Source organism: Stylophora pistillata, chromosome 6 (genome assembly GCF_964205215.1).
Source record: "Stylophora pistillata chromosome 6, jaStyPist1.2, whole genome shotgun sequence".
NCBI lineage: Eukaryota > Metazoa > Cnidaria > Anthozoa > Scleractinia > Pocilloporidae > Stylophora > Stylophora pistillata.
Genome location: NC_142524.1, coordinates 9,709,389 through 9,725,241, shown reverse-complemented (window position 1 = coordinate 9,725,241; position 15,853 = coordinate 9,709,389). Strand labels below are relative to the sequence as shown.

General features: G+C 44.2%; 1 long non-coding RNA gene and 2 pseudogenes across 3 annotated transcripts in view; 2 read left to right on the top strand and 1 right to left on the bottom strand.

Annotated features, from left to right (window-relative positions):
- Window positions 1–15,853, bottom strand: part of LOC148728148 (uncharacterized) — a 52,786-nt gene that overhangs the window by 36,271 nt on the left and 662 nt on the right. The window lies entirely within an intron of this gene.
- Window positions 2,452–9,823, top strand: LOC148728150 (uncharacterized; annotated as a pseudogene). The gene is made up of 2 exons (XR_015988980.1): window positions 2,452–7,877; window positions 8,610–9,823. The product of XR_015988980.1 is annotated as an uncharacterized LOC148728150 (transcript).
- Window positions 9,944–15,772, top strand: LOC148728149 (uncharacterized; annotated as a pseudogene). The gene is made up of 2 exons (XR_015988981.1): window positions 9,944–13,827; window positions 14,560–15,772. The product of XR_015988981.1 is annotated as an uncharacterized LOC148728149 (transcript).

Sequence of the window (15,853 nt, the reverse complement as noted above, 5' to 3'; positions counted from 1 at the left end):
ATATAATTAATTAATACTGAGAAAGGTGCTGTGGAATAAATTTATGACAAAAGGATTCATTACCAAGACATGTTCAAATACAAAGGGCCCTGACATCAAGATTGAAAACAAGCAATATTTTGCCACAATTAGACAAGCTTGATTATACAAAATAAACAAACACCTTACATCAAGATTGAAAACAAGTAATATTTTGCCACAATTAGACAAGCTTGATTATATAAAATAAACACACACCTTACATCAAGATTGAAAACAAGTAATATTTTGCCACAGTTATACAAGCTTGATTATACAAAATAAACACTTCGTTGTACAAGATAAGCACACACCTTAGTGCTTGCTTGGCATTTTTTTCTGCTATGTTCATGTTTGATCAGCAGCAGCTTCCTACCTATCTTTGACAGCAGTCATTTTCTAATGATTGGCATCTAGCAGCTGGTTCTATGTTGTTATGGGAACAGACTCTGTCTGACAAAGGATAAGAGAAAAGTTATTGTAAACTTTATGTCAAGGTAAATCAAACATAGTCTAACCCTTAGAGATTTTGATCCATATCTGACTACTGACCATGCAGACATTGGCTCTTTTCAGTGCATTCTTACATTTTTTAATATTATATTCAAGGTAACATGCTCTTTTGGGTAATTAGCAATGATATTGGGTAACAGAAGGTTGCAAATGTTAAAAAATGACAGAGAAAACTTTTCAAGATTCCAAATCAATAATTGAAATGGCTTATTCCTTTATTTTAAGTACAATTTGGAATAACGAAGCACAAGTGAGTGTTCCAAAGACCGAAAAAAAATTTCATGAGCATAAAAGACATGTAATTACTAGTGCTCTTGTGATAGCTTAGTTTTATAACTGCATTTCCTCAAATAAGTGCTTAGCGTTTATTTAAAAGTTTCAGCTGAAAGGTGATGCGTTTAATGGAGAAGGGCGCTTAACTGAAGGGGGAGCTTATTATTCTGCTGTACTGATTCAGCTGTAGTTGAAACTTAGATAGACATAAATAAGTGGCAATAGAAACAGGTTTTCATTGCATCCCTAAAAAAGTGAAAAGAGGAGGAGGGGGGCTTATTTTAGGGGGTAGGGGTGGTGGTTGTTTGGCATTATGGTCTAGGGGGTGGGCATTTATTCAGAGGAGGACACTTTGTAGTACATGGGCACTCATTCAAGGAAAATTTGCTGAGTGAAAAAATACCATGAAAAAATATCACGAAAAAAATTAATACCAGGGAAAAGTATGTGATAGCAGTTAATAATTATGTATAAACAATGTGAATTGCTATCACTAGCTAGACAGTGTAAAGCACTAAAGTTAAGAAATATTTAACCATACCTTTAATACATTCACTTCTGCTTTCAATTTTGTAACTGTACCCTCAGCTCTGAGAGCTCTTTGTCATAAAATAAAAAAAAATAACGACATTCAGTGAATTTTTAACTCAAACATGTTCATTAGGACTCCCTTGTTTAATATTGTTAAATGATAAGTGTAATATTCCTTATCAATAATTAACAGAAACTTTTTTATGGTGCCTTTTTAACATTTATTAATTGGCAATTGTATTCTTTTATCTTGAAGGTTGATATTAGGCTTTATCTACTTTATATAATTATCAATATGACTTTTAGCTATCTTCAGAATAGTAGGTGTCTAAGTTACCAGATTTGCATCAAATGCCTTGGAAGCCTAGATGCTGTAATAGACTTGTTTCAAATCAATATCACTGCTATCAAAATATTCATAGCCTACACTCCTTTAAAAAACTATTCATTCTGACACAATCTGAATCACCAAAGCACCCGAACCACCACTGGATCTGCTCCAGACCATTTGCAGACTATTTTCTAAACGTACTACAGAAAGATAAGTGTCCTGCTTGGGGACAGAAATGCTCCGGATGTGGTAGCTGGAACCACTTCAGGAGTGTCTGCAAGAAATCCAAATCACGCAAAGTTCACAGGATCTCTGAAATGGCAGAGGAACCCTCATCAGAAGAAAGCCACATCGCATTTCTCACTGGAGTTGCTCTAGATTCTCAGGAAACTGATGTCCATGCTGTCCAGTTCGCCAAAGAAATTTATGCCGAGATGTTAATTGATAAGAAAAAGGTCAACTTTTAGATTGGCTGTGGATCATAAATCAACATCATCCTGGCGAAACACGCAGATCACACGTCAAACCCATCGGGACGGCACGAATCACCATGGGATCACCATGTGCAATCCCAAAACATGAAAGAAGTACTCTGTGGAGTTTGTTGTCATCAAGAATGATCTAACACCCTTTATCGGAGTAAGAGCCACACAACGAATGGAACTTATAACTGTTAATGATGAAAACTTCATTATGACCACGCCCCCCGCCTTGAAGAAATGAATTGGCAGATAACTGCTGAAGAGCTGATAAAGTGATATTCAGATGTATTTCACTGACCATTAGGAACATTACCTGGAGAAGTCCACTTAGAAGTTGACAACAGCATTAAACCTGTCACCACTTCAACCCAAAGAGTTCCTAAACCACTCAAAGATGACCTGAGAGAAGAGCTAAATCGATCAGTTGAGAAACAAATCCTAGCACCGGTAGAAGAGCCAACACCATGGGTGAACAGCTTAGCAGTCACTACTAAGAAGTGGGGGGCCCTGAGAGTATGCATTGATCCACGACCACTGAACGAGGCGTGGAAAAGAGAAACCTATCAGATACCAATACTGAAATTCTCCCAGGATTATCTCATGGAAAAGTATTCTCCACAGTTGACCTGCATTCAGGTTATAGGCACTGCGTTCTAGACCAAGAGTCCAGCCTGCTCACTATGTTCTCAACACCGTTTGGAAGATATCATTGGCACTGACTGCCCTTCCGTTTGTCAGTCTCCTCAGAAATTTTCCAGAAAAGAGTTAACCAAGCGCTAGAAGGCTTGAGTGGAGTGCTCGCTATTGCAGACGACATCTAAGTGTACGGCATTGGGAACAATGAACAAGAAACCACTGCCAACCACAACAGAAATCTTGAAACCCTACTACAAAGATGCAGTGAGCGTAGCATTGCACTCAACAGGGACAAATTGAAGTTGAAACGAAAAGAAGTTCCCTTCATGGGACAAGTACTCACTCCACATGGTGTTAAAATAGATCCAGGAAAAGCAAAAGCTGTAACCAACTGCTCTTCAGGAGTCACACTATAGCTTTATTTATAGATGTCACGAAGGGGCATGTCTAGAGAGGACATTAGGACCTCAATACACTAACTGAAGAATCATGTAATCATTGTATGACAATCAAGAGTCACATGACTTCTGAAATAAACGAGCTATTGATAACATAATTATTGTAACAGCCTACACTCCTTTATCATAACTATTCATTCTTACACAATGTGAATCATCAAAAGAAGAAGGAAGAAAATCAAGATAAAACCAACAGTATTTTCTGAACTACAACTATTGATAACTATTAATAAGTCTCACATTTCTTCCACCGTAGTCAATTCAAAATTTCCTCCACCCTCAGGGGTGAATCTAAGGTTAAGTCAAGGGGTGTCCGATAATAATAGTTTATTTTAATCTTTGTATTACGCAACGTTAATTCTCTCGGACAATGTCACATATTGCGCGTGACATTTGCATGTAGCACATATGGGCTAAAAGTAGATCACGTACTTGATTATAACAAACAAAGAAAGCTTGTAACTAGTTAAGACTAAGTTTAGCGGTTACAACCGCAACATTCTTGTATTTCCTTGTGTATATAAGACATTGTTGTAAGAGGTTAAGGCAGAACGAATTAGAACGTATCAGAACGGAACGGAATTGTAAAGAACTGTGAATCTACGAATAAACGCATTTTATAGCTTGGAAATATACAGTCCTCATTTGATTGTGAACCAGCATCGGGAGTAATCTCGGACATTTGGTCCTTCGAGCCGGATACTGTGAGTTGATTGAAACGATCGCCTTTGAAAGACAAAAAAGGATTGGACATGGCAGAAGCCGCGGTGAAGACCAAACGAAAGACACGAGGTGGACACAAGGCTTATGTGAGTCAAGTCTTACCAGAAGCTAAGGGCTACCTCGAGGCCCAGCCTACTGCAGAATCAAGACTACGAATCGCGCAACTCAAAGCAGCGCTTGAAGAGCAGCTCGAGAACTTAAGAAAGCTAGACGAAGAAATTTTGAGAAACCTTGTGGAAGTGGAGGGCGTCACCGACGAAGATATCGCTGAAGAAGTTCAAATTGCTGGAAATTTGAAGGGTGAAATCAAGGCCATAACTTCGAGTCTGACCGAGCTTCTAACGCGGAAACCTGAAAGCCCATTGAGCCCTCAGCAAAGCCCACCAGATGCGAGCGGTGATGCAGCCACAACTCAGAACGTGCGAGTGAAGCTTCCCAAACTAGAAGCTAAGCGGTTTAACGGAAAGGTAGAAGAATGGCAGGAGTTTTGGGACAGCTACGAGAGCTCTATTCACAAAAACCAGAGCCTTTCAAATGTCGACAAATTTGCGTATCTGCGTGGTCTTGTCGGGGGAGCTGCGAAAACGACCATTGCTGGACTTGCGCTCACAACACCCAACTACGAAGTTGCCGTTGATTTGTTGAAAAGCAGATTTGGAAAGCCTGTTGTAATCGAGAGAGCGCATGTCAATGAATTGTTGAACGTCGCGGCAGTTTTCAGCGGCAGGGACACGGCAGGCCTTCGTAGACTTTACGACCAAATCGAAATTCACCATCGCGGCCTGAAAGCATTGGGCATCGATGCCAGCACGTACGAAGGAATTGCTGTGCCATCCATTGTTGGCAAATTGCCGGAAGTGGTGAGACTTCAAATCACCAGAGGAAAGAACCACACAGAATGGAAAATGGACGACTTGTTAAAGGAACTGATAAGCGAACTGGAACTTAGAGAGGAACATTGTGCGATGAACAAGCAGGAAAGGAACCAGAACACACGAAGGGACAAGGAAAAAGAACTGAACACTGCTAGCGCTCTGCTAGCAAAAATGAACGATTTTTGTGCGTATTGTAAGGGCGGACATGCCCACCAGGATTGCGACAATGTTACATCAGTAGAGGACAGGAGGCTTTTGTTACGTAAGTACGGTAGATGTTTTATTTGTGCGCGAAAGGGCCATATTTCTCGTGATTGTAATTCTAAGATAATTTGTAGTATTTGTAAGGGGAAACATCACGTTTCTATTTGTTATAAGGGCGGTAGCGCGAATAGGGATCAATTCAGTCGCACCCACAATGGTGATTGTAATGACTCACTGAATTCCAACAATGCCGGTAATGCTTTGCTCGCCCACACTATGGGAACCGGGGGGAGCGATGCGCTACAGAATAAGCAAGCGGGCACCAGCCCCACTCTTCACGTGGGAACCGTGGGATGGGTCGCCCTACAAACCGCGCAAGCGGTTATTAAGGGTGACAAAAGGAATTTGAGAGTACGAGTGTTGTTTGACGCTGGCAGCCATCGATCGTTCATAACAACTAAAGCGGTTCAATCAGCGGGGTTATCAGAAAAGGGAAAGGAATGGATCGAAATTAGCACGTTTGGACAGCAAACGAAGGATAGCGGATTGAAGGGAGTTTATGATCTACAAGTGTTTCCTTTCCGGGGGGGGAATGGAATTAAAATCGAGGCGTATGAGGTCCCCACCATTGCGCAAATCAGCAACGAGCACATCGAGATTAGGAAAACTGAATACCCACATTTGCAAGGGCTTTGGTTTTCGGATGTCAATCGTGACGAGGAGATTCTTGGGGTCGATGTACTGATCGGGGCAGATTATCTGTGGTGTTTCCAAAGGGGGAGAACCATAAGGGGGGAGGTTGATCAACCCGTGGCCGTGGAAACCTGCTTGGGATGGGTGTTGTCGGGTCCACTAAAGGGATTTCGCGATGACACGCAAATTAGCGTTAATCTCGTTGGTCACGTTTTGAATCAAGAATTACAGGATAGCGCTCGGAAATTGTGGGATTTCGAAACCCTAGGAATAAGGGAGGAAAACGAGGTCCACGAAGCGTTGAAAGATGCCATTTCGTTTAACGGGAAAAGATACGAAGTTGGCCTTCCATGGAAAGAGGGACATGGGCCTTTACCTAACAACTACCGAAACAGTGTGAAGCGTCTAAAGGGCCAGATCGAAAGGTTGAAAAACGTACCGGAGAATTTGAAAGCATATGACGAAATTATCAAAGAACAAGCGGAAGTTGGTATTATTGAAAGGGTACCGGAATTAGAAGCGCCTGACAAAGTCCATTATCTGCCACACCACGCAGTTATTCGGAATGAAGCCAAAACAACAAAGGTTCGCGTGGTTTATGACGCATCTTCAAAGGAAGGCAAAGGGGGTGTGTCGTTGAATGATTGTTTACATGTGGGACCCACTTGATTAGATTCAGGGAAAAGCGCGTTGCGTTAGTCGGCGACATTGAAAAGGCCTTTCTAAATGTTGAGGTCAAATTGCGTGACCGGGATTGCTTAAGATTTCTTTGGGTAAACAATGTCGAAAGTGAACAAGTAGACCCGGTGGTTTACAGGTTCTGTCGGGTTGTTTTCGGGGTAAATTGTTCACCCTTCTTGCTGAATGCTACCCTCCAGTACCATTTGGACGCATTTACCGAAATCGACCCAGAGTTCGTGCTTGTAATGAAGAGGAGCTTTACGTTGATGATCTCGTTACCGGTGACAAGACCACCCAAGACGCCAGTGAATTGCATGACAAGGCGAAGACAAGGCTCGCGCTTGGTGGTTTCAAACTGAGGAAGTGGTTGACAAATAGCGAAGAATTGAGAGAGAAAATACGACAGTGCGAATTGCGTGACGAGTCCAATGTAAACAATGAAATTAAGAGCGCCGACGAAAGTTATGCAAAGGAAATGCTGGGGAGAAAAGAGGGAACGACAAACGAAAAGGTTCTCGGGTTATCGTGGAATTGTAACGAGGATTTGTTTAATTTTGAATTATTTGCGCTGGCAAAAAAGGCAGACGGGTTGGCTATTACGAAAAGAAGCATTCTGAAAATTGCAGCAGGTATGTATGACCCCCTTGGCATCATAAGTCCCATACTTGTCAGTGTGAAGGTCTTGTTCCAAGAGTTGTGTTCAAACAAGGTTGAGTGGGATGAAGAGTTGAAGGACGAGGAGAAAAAACGCTGGGTTAGCTGGATCGACGACCTCAAGGGCGTAAACGAAATCTCCGTGCCTAGATGTGTTTATAGAGTCCCCCAGGGCCAGATTAATTGTTCCTTGCATGGATTTGCTGACGCTAGCAAAAAGGCTTATTGTGCCGTGGTTTACTTCGTGTGTGAGGCATATGGGGCTTTCACCGTAACGTTGCTGACTTCCAAGACCAGAGTTGCTCCACTAAAAACGCAAACGATACCGAGACTAGAATTGATGTCAGGGAGAGTGTTGGCGAAGCTCATGGAGACTGTACAGAATGCTCTGAAAGAAGAAGTAGAGATCAAGGGTTCGCGAATGTGGCTAGATAGTAAGACAGCGCTCTGGTGGATCAACAACAGGGGTGAGTGGAAGCAGTTTGTGCGCCAGCGAGTAAACGAGATCCTGAGGATAACGCGAAAGGAAGACTGGGCGCATTGTCCAGGAGAGCAGAATCCTGTTGACGTTGGCTCAAGGGGTGAACTGGCGTCCAGGCTGAAGGAAAATAAGTTGTGGTGGAGAGGTCCAGCCTGGTTGTCCGGACCAAAGGAAGAATGGCCAGTGGCACAGATCTGCGAAACTCCACAGAGCATTGATGAAGAAAAGAAGATGACCGTGACAGTGACTGGCGTGACAAGCAAGTTCGGAATCTCGAATGTTATTGAAATCAATGCGTTTAGCCGACTCGGGAGGTTGTTAATGGTAACCGCATGGGTAAAGCGTTTTCTTTTTAATTTGCAATGCATTAGAAATGATACCGAGAAGAGAGAGGGTATGCTGTGTGGGAGTGAGATAGCAGAGGCAGAGCGAATTTGGATAAAGTCCTCCCAAGATGAACTTAAGAGTAACAGAAACTACGAGGATTTAGCCACAAAGCTGAAATTGATGGACCATGGTGGACTCTTGAGATGCAAGGGCAGATTGGAAAATTCGGATTTGGAGCCAGAGTCACAACAACCCATTATCATTCCAAGGGACCACAAGCTGACGAAACTAATGATCGAGGAATGTCATCGAAGGACGCAGCACAGTGGAATACGGGCAACACTTGGAGAGCTGAGGTCGCGGTTTTGGGTGCCGAAGGGTAGGCAGGCTGTAAAGAAGGTTTTGAAGGAGTGCGTGACTTGCAAGAAGGCGCAGGGAAAACCCTTTAAATCCCCACCTGTAGCAGCACTGCCAGACTTCAGAGTTAGAGAGTCCACACCGTTTTCGAAGGTAGGTATAGATTTTGCTGGTCCGTTGTTCGTCAAGTCCCAGACAGGAGAAATGGCGAAGTGTTATTTAGCATTGTTCACTTGCTGTGTAACGAGAGCGGTTCATTTAGACTCGGTTGCTGACCTTACGGCGACTACGTTTGTACGTTGCTTACGAAAATTTGTCGCGAGGAGAGGGGTTCCATCTTTAATCATTTCAGATAATGCCAAGACTTTCAAGGCATCCGCGAAGGTGATAAAGCGATTGTATGACAACGAAGAGGTGAGGGCACACTTAGAGAGCAATCGAATAGACTGGAAATTTATTTTGGAACGGGCTCCTTGGTGGGGCGGATTCTACGAACGAATGGTTGGAACAGCGAAACGTTGCCTCAGAAAGGTTCTTGGAAATGCGAAGCTGAATGCAGACGAATTATTGACTGTCTTGACCGAAGTAGAAGCAACCTTGAATTCACGTCCCCTGACGTATGAATATGACGAAGTTGGAGCTGAAATGCTCACACCATCTCACCTGATATATGGACGTCGGTTGCTAAGTTTGCCGGAGGAGGCGAGAAACGATGAAGAGGAGAGTGAGACAGGCATTCTCAGAAGGTTCAGGTACCTCGCAAGGTTGAGGATTCATTTTTGGAATTGGTGGAGAAAGGAATATCTCACAGATTTGAGAGAGCATCACCGTGGTAAAAAGGAAGGTCGAAGCGATGTAAGTGAAGGTGAAGTGGTCTTAGTGCACGAAGACAATGTGAAGAGGAGTAACTGGAAAATGGGGAAGGTTTTAGAGCTGATTGCAGGCAAAGATGGCGAGGTAAGAGGTGCTAAATTGAAACTAATCACTAAGGGAAAACCCATCTTTGTCAACAGAGCCGTGCAGAAATTGTATCCTTTAGAGGTGTGTAGTGTGACGAGAGAATCTGATGAGGGTAACATAAACCCGGTGGGAAATGCAGTCAAACAAACCCTTTCGGGGAGGGAAGTCCCACGGCGGGCAGCTGCACTGGATTCGCGTTGGAGAACACGAGTCATGCTCGATCACTAATCGGCTATATTTTCATTAGTGCGACTGACTGTGATTACCAAATTGTGCTTGACCCTGACAGGTCAAGGGGGGGAGTGTGTCCGATAATAATAGTTTATTTTAATCTTTGTATTACGCAACGTTAATTCTCTCGGACAATGTCACATATTGCGCGTGACATTTGCATGTAGCACATATGGGCTAAAAGTAGATCACGTACTTGATTATAACAAACAAAGAAAGCTTGTAACTAGTTAAGACTAAGTTTAGCGGTTACAACCGCAACATTCTTGTATTTCCTTGTGTATATAAGACATTGTTGTAAGAGGTTAAGGCAGAACGAATTAGAACGTATCAGAACGGAACGGAATTGTAAAGAACTGTGAATCTACGAATAAACGCATTTTATAGCTTGGAAATATACAGTCCTCATTTGATTGTGAACCAGCATCGGGAGTAATCTCGGACATTTGGTCCTTCGAGCCGGATACTGTGAGTTGATTGAAACGATCGCCTTTGAAAGACAAAAAAGGATTGGACATGGCAGAAGCCGCGGTGAAGACCAAACGAAAGACACGAGGTGGACACAAGGCTTATGTGAGTCAAGTCTTACCAGAAGCTAAGGGCTACCTCGAGGCCCAGCCTACTGCAGAATCAAGACTACGAATCGCGCAACTCAAAGCAGCGCTTGAAGAGCAGCTCGAGAACTTAAGAAAGCTAGACGAAGAAATTTTGAGAAACCTTGTGGAAGTGGAGGGCGTCACCGACGAAGATATCGCTGAAGAAGTTCAAATTGCTGGAAATTTGAAGGGTGAAATCAAGGCCATAACTTCGAGTCTGACCGAGCTTCTAACGCGGAAACCTGAAAGCCCATTGAGCCCTCAGCAAAGCCCACCAGATGCGAGCGGTGATGCAGCCACAACTCAGAACGTGCGAGTGAAGCTTCCCAAACTAGAAGCTAAGCGGTTTAACGGAAAGGTAGAAGAATGGCAGGAGTTTTGGGACAGCTACGAGAGCTCTATTCACAAAAACCAGAGCCTTTCAAATGTCGACAAATTTGCGTATCTGCGTGGTCTTGTCGGGGGAGCTGCGAAAACGACCATTGCTGGACTTGCGCTCACAACACCCAACTACGAAGTTGCCGTTGATTTGTTGAAAAGCAGATTTGGAAAGCCTGTTGTAATCGAGAGAGCGCATGTCAATGAATTGTTGAACGTCGCGGCAGTTTTCAGCGGCAGGGACACGGCAGGCCTTCGTAGACTTTACGACCAAATCGAAATTCACCATCGCGGCCTGAAAGCATTGGGCATCGATGCCAGCACGTACGAAGGAATTGCTGTGCCATCCATTGTTGGCAAATTGCCGGAAGTGGTGAGACTTCAAATCACCAGAGGAAAGAACCACACAGAATGGAAAATGGACGACTTGTTAAAGGAACTGATAAGCGAACTGGAACTTAGAGAGGAACATTGTGCGATGAACAAGCAGGAAAGGAACCAGAACACACGAAGGGACAAGGAAAAAGAACTGAACACTGCTAGCGCTCTGCTAGCAAAAATGAACGATTTTTGTGCGTATTGTAAGGGCGGACATGCCCACCAGGATTGCGACAATGTTACATCAGTAGAGGACAGGAGGCTTTTGTTACGTAAGTACGGTAGATGTTTTATTTGTGCGCGAAAGGGCCATATTTCTCGTGATTGTAATTCTAAGATAATTTGTAGTATTTGTAAGGGGAAACATCACGTTTCTATTTGTTATAAGGGCGGTAGCGCGAATAGGGATCAATTCAGTCGCACCCACAATGGTGATTGTAATGACTCACTGAATTCCAACAATGCCGGTAATGCTTTGCTCGCCCACACTATGGGAACCGGGGGGAGCGATGCGCTACAGAATAAGCAAGCGGGCACCAGCCCCACTCTTCACGTGGGAACCGTGGGATGGGTCGCCCTACAAACCGCGCAAGCGGTTATTAAGGGTGACAAAAGGAATTTGAGAGTACGAGTGTTGTTTGACGCTGGCAGCCATCGATCGTTCATAACAACTAAAGCGGTTCAATCAGCGGGGTTATCAGAAAAGGGAAAGGAATGGATCGAAATTAGCACGTTTGGACAGCAAACGAAGGATAGCGGATTGAAGGGAGTTTATGATCTACAAGTGTTTCCTTTCCGGGGGGGGAATGGAATTAAAATCGAGGCGTATGAGGTCCCCACCATTGCGCAAATCAGCAACGAGCACATCGAGATTAGGAAAACTGAATACCCACATTTGCAAGGGCTTTGGTTTTCGGATGTCAATCGTGACGAGGAGATTCTTGGGGTCGATGTACTGATCGGGGCAGATTATCTGTGGTGTTTCCAAAGGGGGAGAACCATAAGGGGGGAGGTTGATCAACCCGTGGCCGTGGAAACCTGCTTGGGATGGGTGTTGTCGGGTCCACTAAAGGGATTTCGCGATGACACGCAAATTAGCGTTAATCTCGTTGGTCACGTTTTGAATCAAGAATTACAGGATAGCGCTCGGAAATTGTGGGATTTCGAAACCCTAGGAATAAGGGAGGAAAACGAGGTCCACGAAGCGTTGAAAGATGCCATTTCGTTTAACGGGAAAAGATACGAAGTTGGCCTTCCATGGAAAGAGGGACATGGGCCTTTACCTAACAACTACCGAAACAGTGTGAAGCGTCTAAAGGGCCAGATCGAAAGGTTGAAAAACGTACCGGAGAATTTGAAAGCATATGACGAAATTATCAAAGAACAAGCGGAAGTTGGTATTATTGAAAGGGTACCGGAATTAGAAGCGCCTGACAAAGTCCATTATCTGCCACACCACGCAGTTATTCGGAATGAAGCCAAAACAACAAAGGTTCGCGTGGTTTATGACGCATCTTCAAAGGAAGGCAAAGGGGGTGTGTCGTTGAATGATTGTTTACATGTGGGACCCACTTGATTAGATTCAGGGAAAAGCGCGTTGCGTTAGTCGGCGACATTGAAAAGGCCTTTCTAAATGTTGAGGTCAAATTGCGTGACCGGGATTGCTTAAGATTTCTTTGGGTAAACAATGTCGAAAGTGAACAAGTAGACCCGGTGGTTTACAGGTTCTGTCGGGTTGTTTTCGGGGTAAATTGTTCACCCTTCTTGCTGAATGCTACCCTCCAGTACCATTTGGACGCATTTACCGAAATCGACCCAGAGTTCGTGCTTGTAATGAAGAGGAGCTTTACGTTGATGATCTCGTTACCGGTGACAAGACCACCCAAGACGCCAGTGAATTGCATGACAAGGCGAAGACAAGGCTCGCGCTTGGTGGTTTCAAACTGAGGAAGTGGTTGACAAATAGCGAAGAATTGAGAGAGAAAATACGACAGTGCGAATTGCGTGACGAGTCCAATGTAAACAATGAAATTAAGAGCGCCGACGAAAGTTATGCAAAGGAAATGCTGGGGAGAAAAGAGGGAACGACAAACGAAAAGGTTCTCGGGTTATCGTGGAATTGTAACGAGGATTTGTTTAATTTTGAATTATTTGCGCTGGCAAAAAAGGCAGACGGGTTGGCTATTACGAAAAGAAGCATTCTGAAAATTGCAGCAGGTATGTATGACCCCCTTGGCATCATAAGTCCCATACTTGTCAGTGTGAAGGTCTTGTTCCAAGAGTTGTGTTCAAACAAGGTTGAGTGGGATGAAGAGTTGAAGGACGAGGAGAAAAAACGCTGGGTTAGCTGGATCGACGACCTCAAGGGCGTAAACGAAATCTCCGTGCCTAGATGTGTTTATAGAGTCCCCCAGGGCCAGATTAATTGTTCCTTGCATGGATTTGCTGACGCTAGCAAAAAGGCTTATTGTGCCGTGGTTTACTTCGTGTGTGAGGCATATGGGGCTTTCACCGTAACGTTGCTGACTTCCAAGACCAGAGTTGCTCCACTAAAAACGCAAACGATACCGAGACTAGAATTGATGTCAGGGAGAGTGTTGGCGAAGCTCATGGAGACTGTACAGAATGCTCTGAAAGAAGAAGTAGAGATCAAGGGTTCGCGAATGTGGCTAGATAGTAAGACAGCGCTCTGGTGGATCAACAACAGGGGTGAGTGGAAGCAGTTTGTGCGCCAGCGAGTAAACGAGATCCTGAGGATAACGCGAAAGGAAGACTGGGCGCATTGTCCAGGAGAGCAGAATCCTGTTGACGTTGGCTCAAGGGGTGAACTGGCGTCCAGGCTGAAGGAAAATAAGTTGTGGTGGAGAGGTCCAGCCTGGTTGTCCGGACCAAAGGAAGAATGGCCAGTGGCACAGATCTGCGAAACTCCACAGAGCATTGATGAAGAAAAGAAGATGACCGTGACAGTGACTGGCGTGACAAGCAAGTTCGGAATCTCGAATGTTATTGAAATCAATGCGTTTAGCCGACTCGGGAGGTTGTTAATGGTAACCGCATGGGTAAAGCGTTTTCTTTTTAATTTGCAATGCATTAGAAATGATACCGAGAAGAGAGAGGGTATGCTGTGTGGGAGTGAGATAGCAGAGGCAGAGCGAATTTGGATAAAGTCCTCCCAAGATGAACTTAAGAGTAACAGAAACTACGAGGATTTAGCCACAAAGCTGAAATTGATGGACCATGGTGGACTCTTGAGATGCAAGGGCAGATTGGAAAATTCGGATTTGGAGCCAGAGTCACAACAACCCATTATCATTCCAAGGGACCACAAGCTGACGAAACTAATGATCGAGGAATGTCATCGAAGGACGCAGCACAGTGGAATACGGGCAACACTTGGAGAGCTGAGGTCGCGGTTTTGGGTGCCGAAGGGTAGGCAGGCTGTAAAGAAGGTTTTGAAGGAGTGCGTGACTTGCAAGAAGGCGCAGGGAAAACCCTTTAAATCCCCACCTGTAGCAGCACTGCCAGACTTCAGAGTTAGAGAGTCCACACCGTTTTCGAAGGTAGGTATAGATTTTGCTGGTCCGTTGTTCGTCAAGTCCCAGACAGGAGAAATGGCGAAGTGTTATTTAGCATTGTTCACTTGCTGTGTAACGAGAGCGGTTCATTTAGACTCGGTTGCTGACCTTACGGCGACTACGTTTGTACGTTGCTTACGAAAATTTGTCGCGAGGAGAGGGGTTCCATCTTTAATCATTTCAGATAATGCCAAGACTTTCAAGGCATCCGCGAAGGTGATAAAGCGATTGTATGACAACGAAGAGGTGAGGGCACACTTAGAGAGCAATCGAATAGACTGGAAATTTATTTTGGAACGGGCTCCTTGGTGGGGCGGATTCTACGAACGAATGGTTGGAACAGCGAAACGTTGCCTCAGAAAGGTTCTTGGAAATGCGAAGCTGAATGCAGACGAATTATTGACTGTCTTGACCGAAGTAGAAGCAACCTTGAATTCACGTCCCCTGACGTATGAATATGACGAAGTTGGAGCTGAAATGCTCACACCATCTCACCTGATATATGGACGTCGGTTGCTAAGTTTGCCGGAGGAGGCGAGAAACGATGAAGAGGAGAGTGAGACAGGCATTCTCAGAAGGTTCAGGTACCTCGCAAGGTTGAGGATTCATTTTTGGAATTGGTGGAGAAAGGAATATCTCACAGATTTGAGAGAGCATCACCGTGGTAAAAAGGAAGGTCGAAGCGATGTAAGTGAAGGTGAAGTGGTCTTAGTGCACGAAGACAATGTGAAGAGGAGTAACTGGAAAATGGGGAAGGTTTTAGAGCTGATTGCAGGCAAAGATGGCGAGGTAAGAGGTGCTAAATTGAAACTAATCACTAAGGGAAAACCCATCTTTGTCAACAGAGCCGTGCAGAAATTGTATCCTTTAGAGGTGTGTAGTGTGACGAGAGAATCTGATGAGGGTAACATAAACCCGGTGGGAAATGCAGTCAAACAAACCCTTTCGGGGAGGGAAGTCCCACGGCGGGCAGCTGCACTGGATTCGCGTTGGAGAACACGAGTCATGCTCGATCACTAATCGGCTATATTTTCATTAGTGCGACTGACTGTGATTACCAAATTGTGCTTGACCCTGACAGGTCAAGGGGGGAGTGTGTCCGATAATAATAGTTTATTTTAATCTTTGTATTACGCAACGTTAATTCTCTCGGACAATGTCACATATTGCGCGTGACATTTGCATGTAGCACATATGGGCTAAAAGTAGATCACGTACTTGATTATAACAAACAAAGAAAGCTTGTAACTAGTTAAGACTAAGTTTAGCGGTTACAACCGCAACATTCTTGTATTTCCTTGTGTATATAAGACATTGTTGTAAGAGGTTAAGGCAGAACGAATTAGAACGTATCAGAACGGAACGGAATTGTAAAGAACTGTGAATCTACGAATAAACGCATTTTATAGCTTGGAAATATACAGTCCTCATTTGATTGTGAACCAGCATCGGGAGTAATCTCGGACAAGGGGGGCCCGGAGAAGTGTCCGAGGGCATG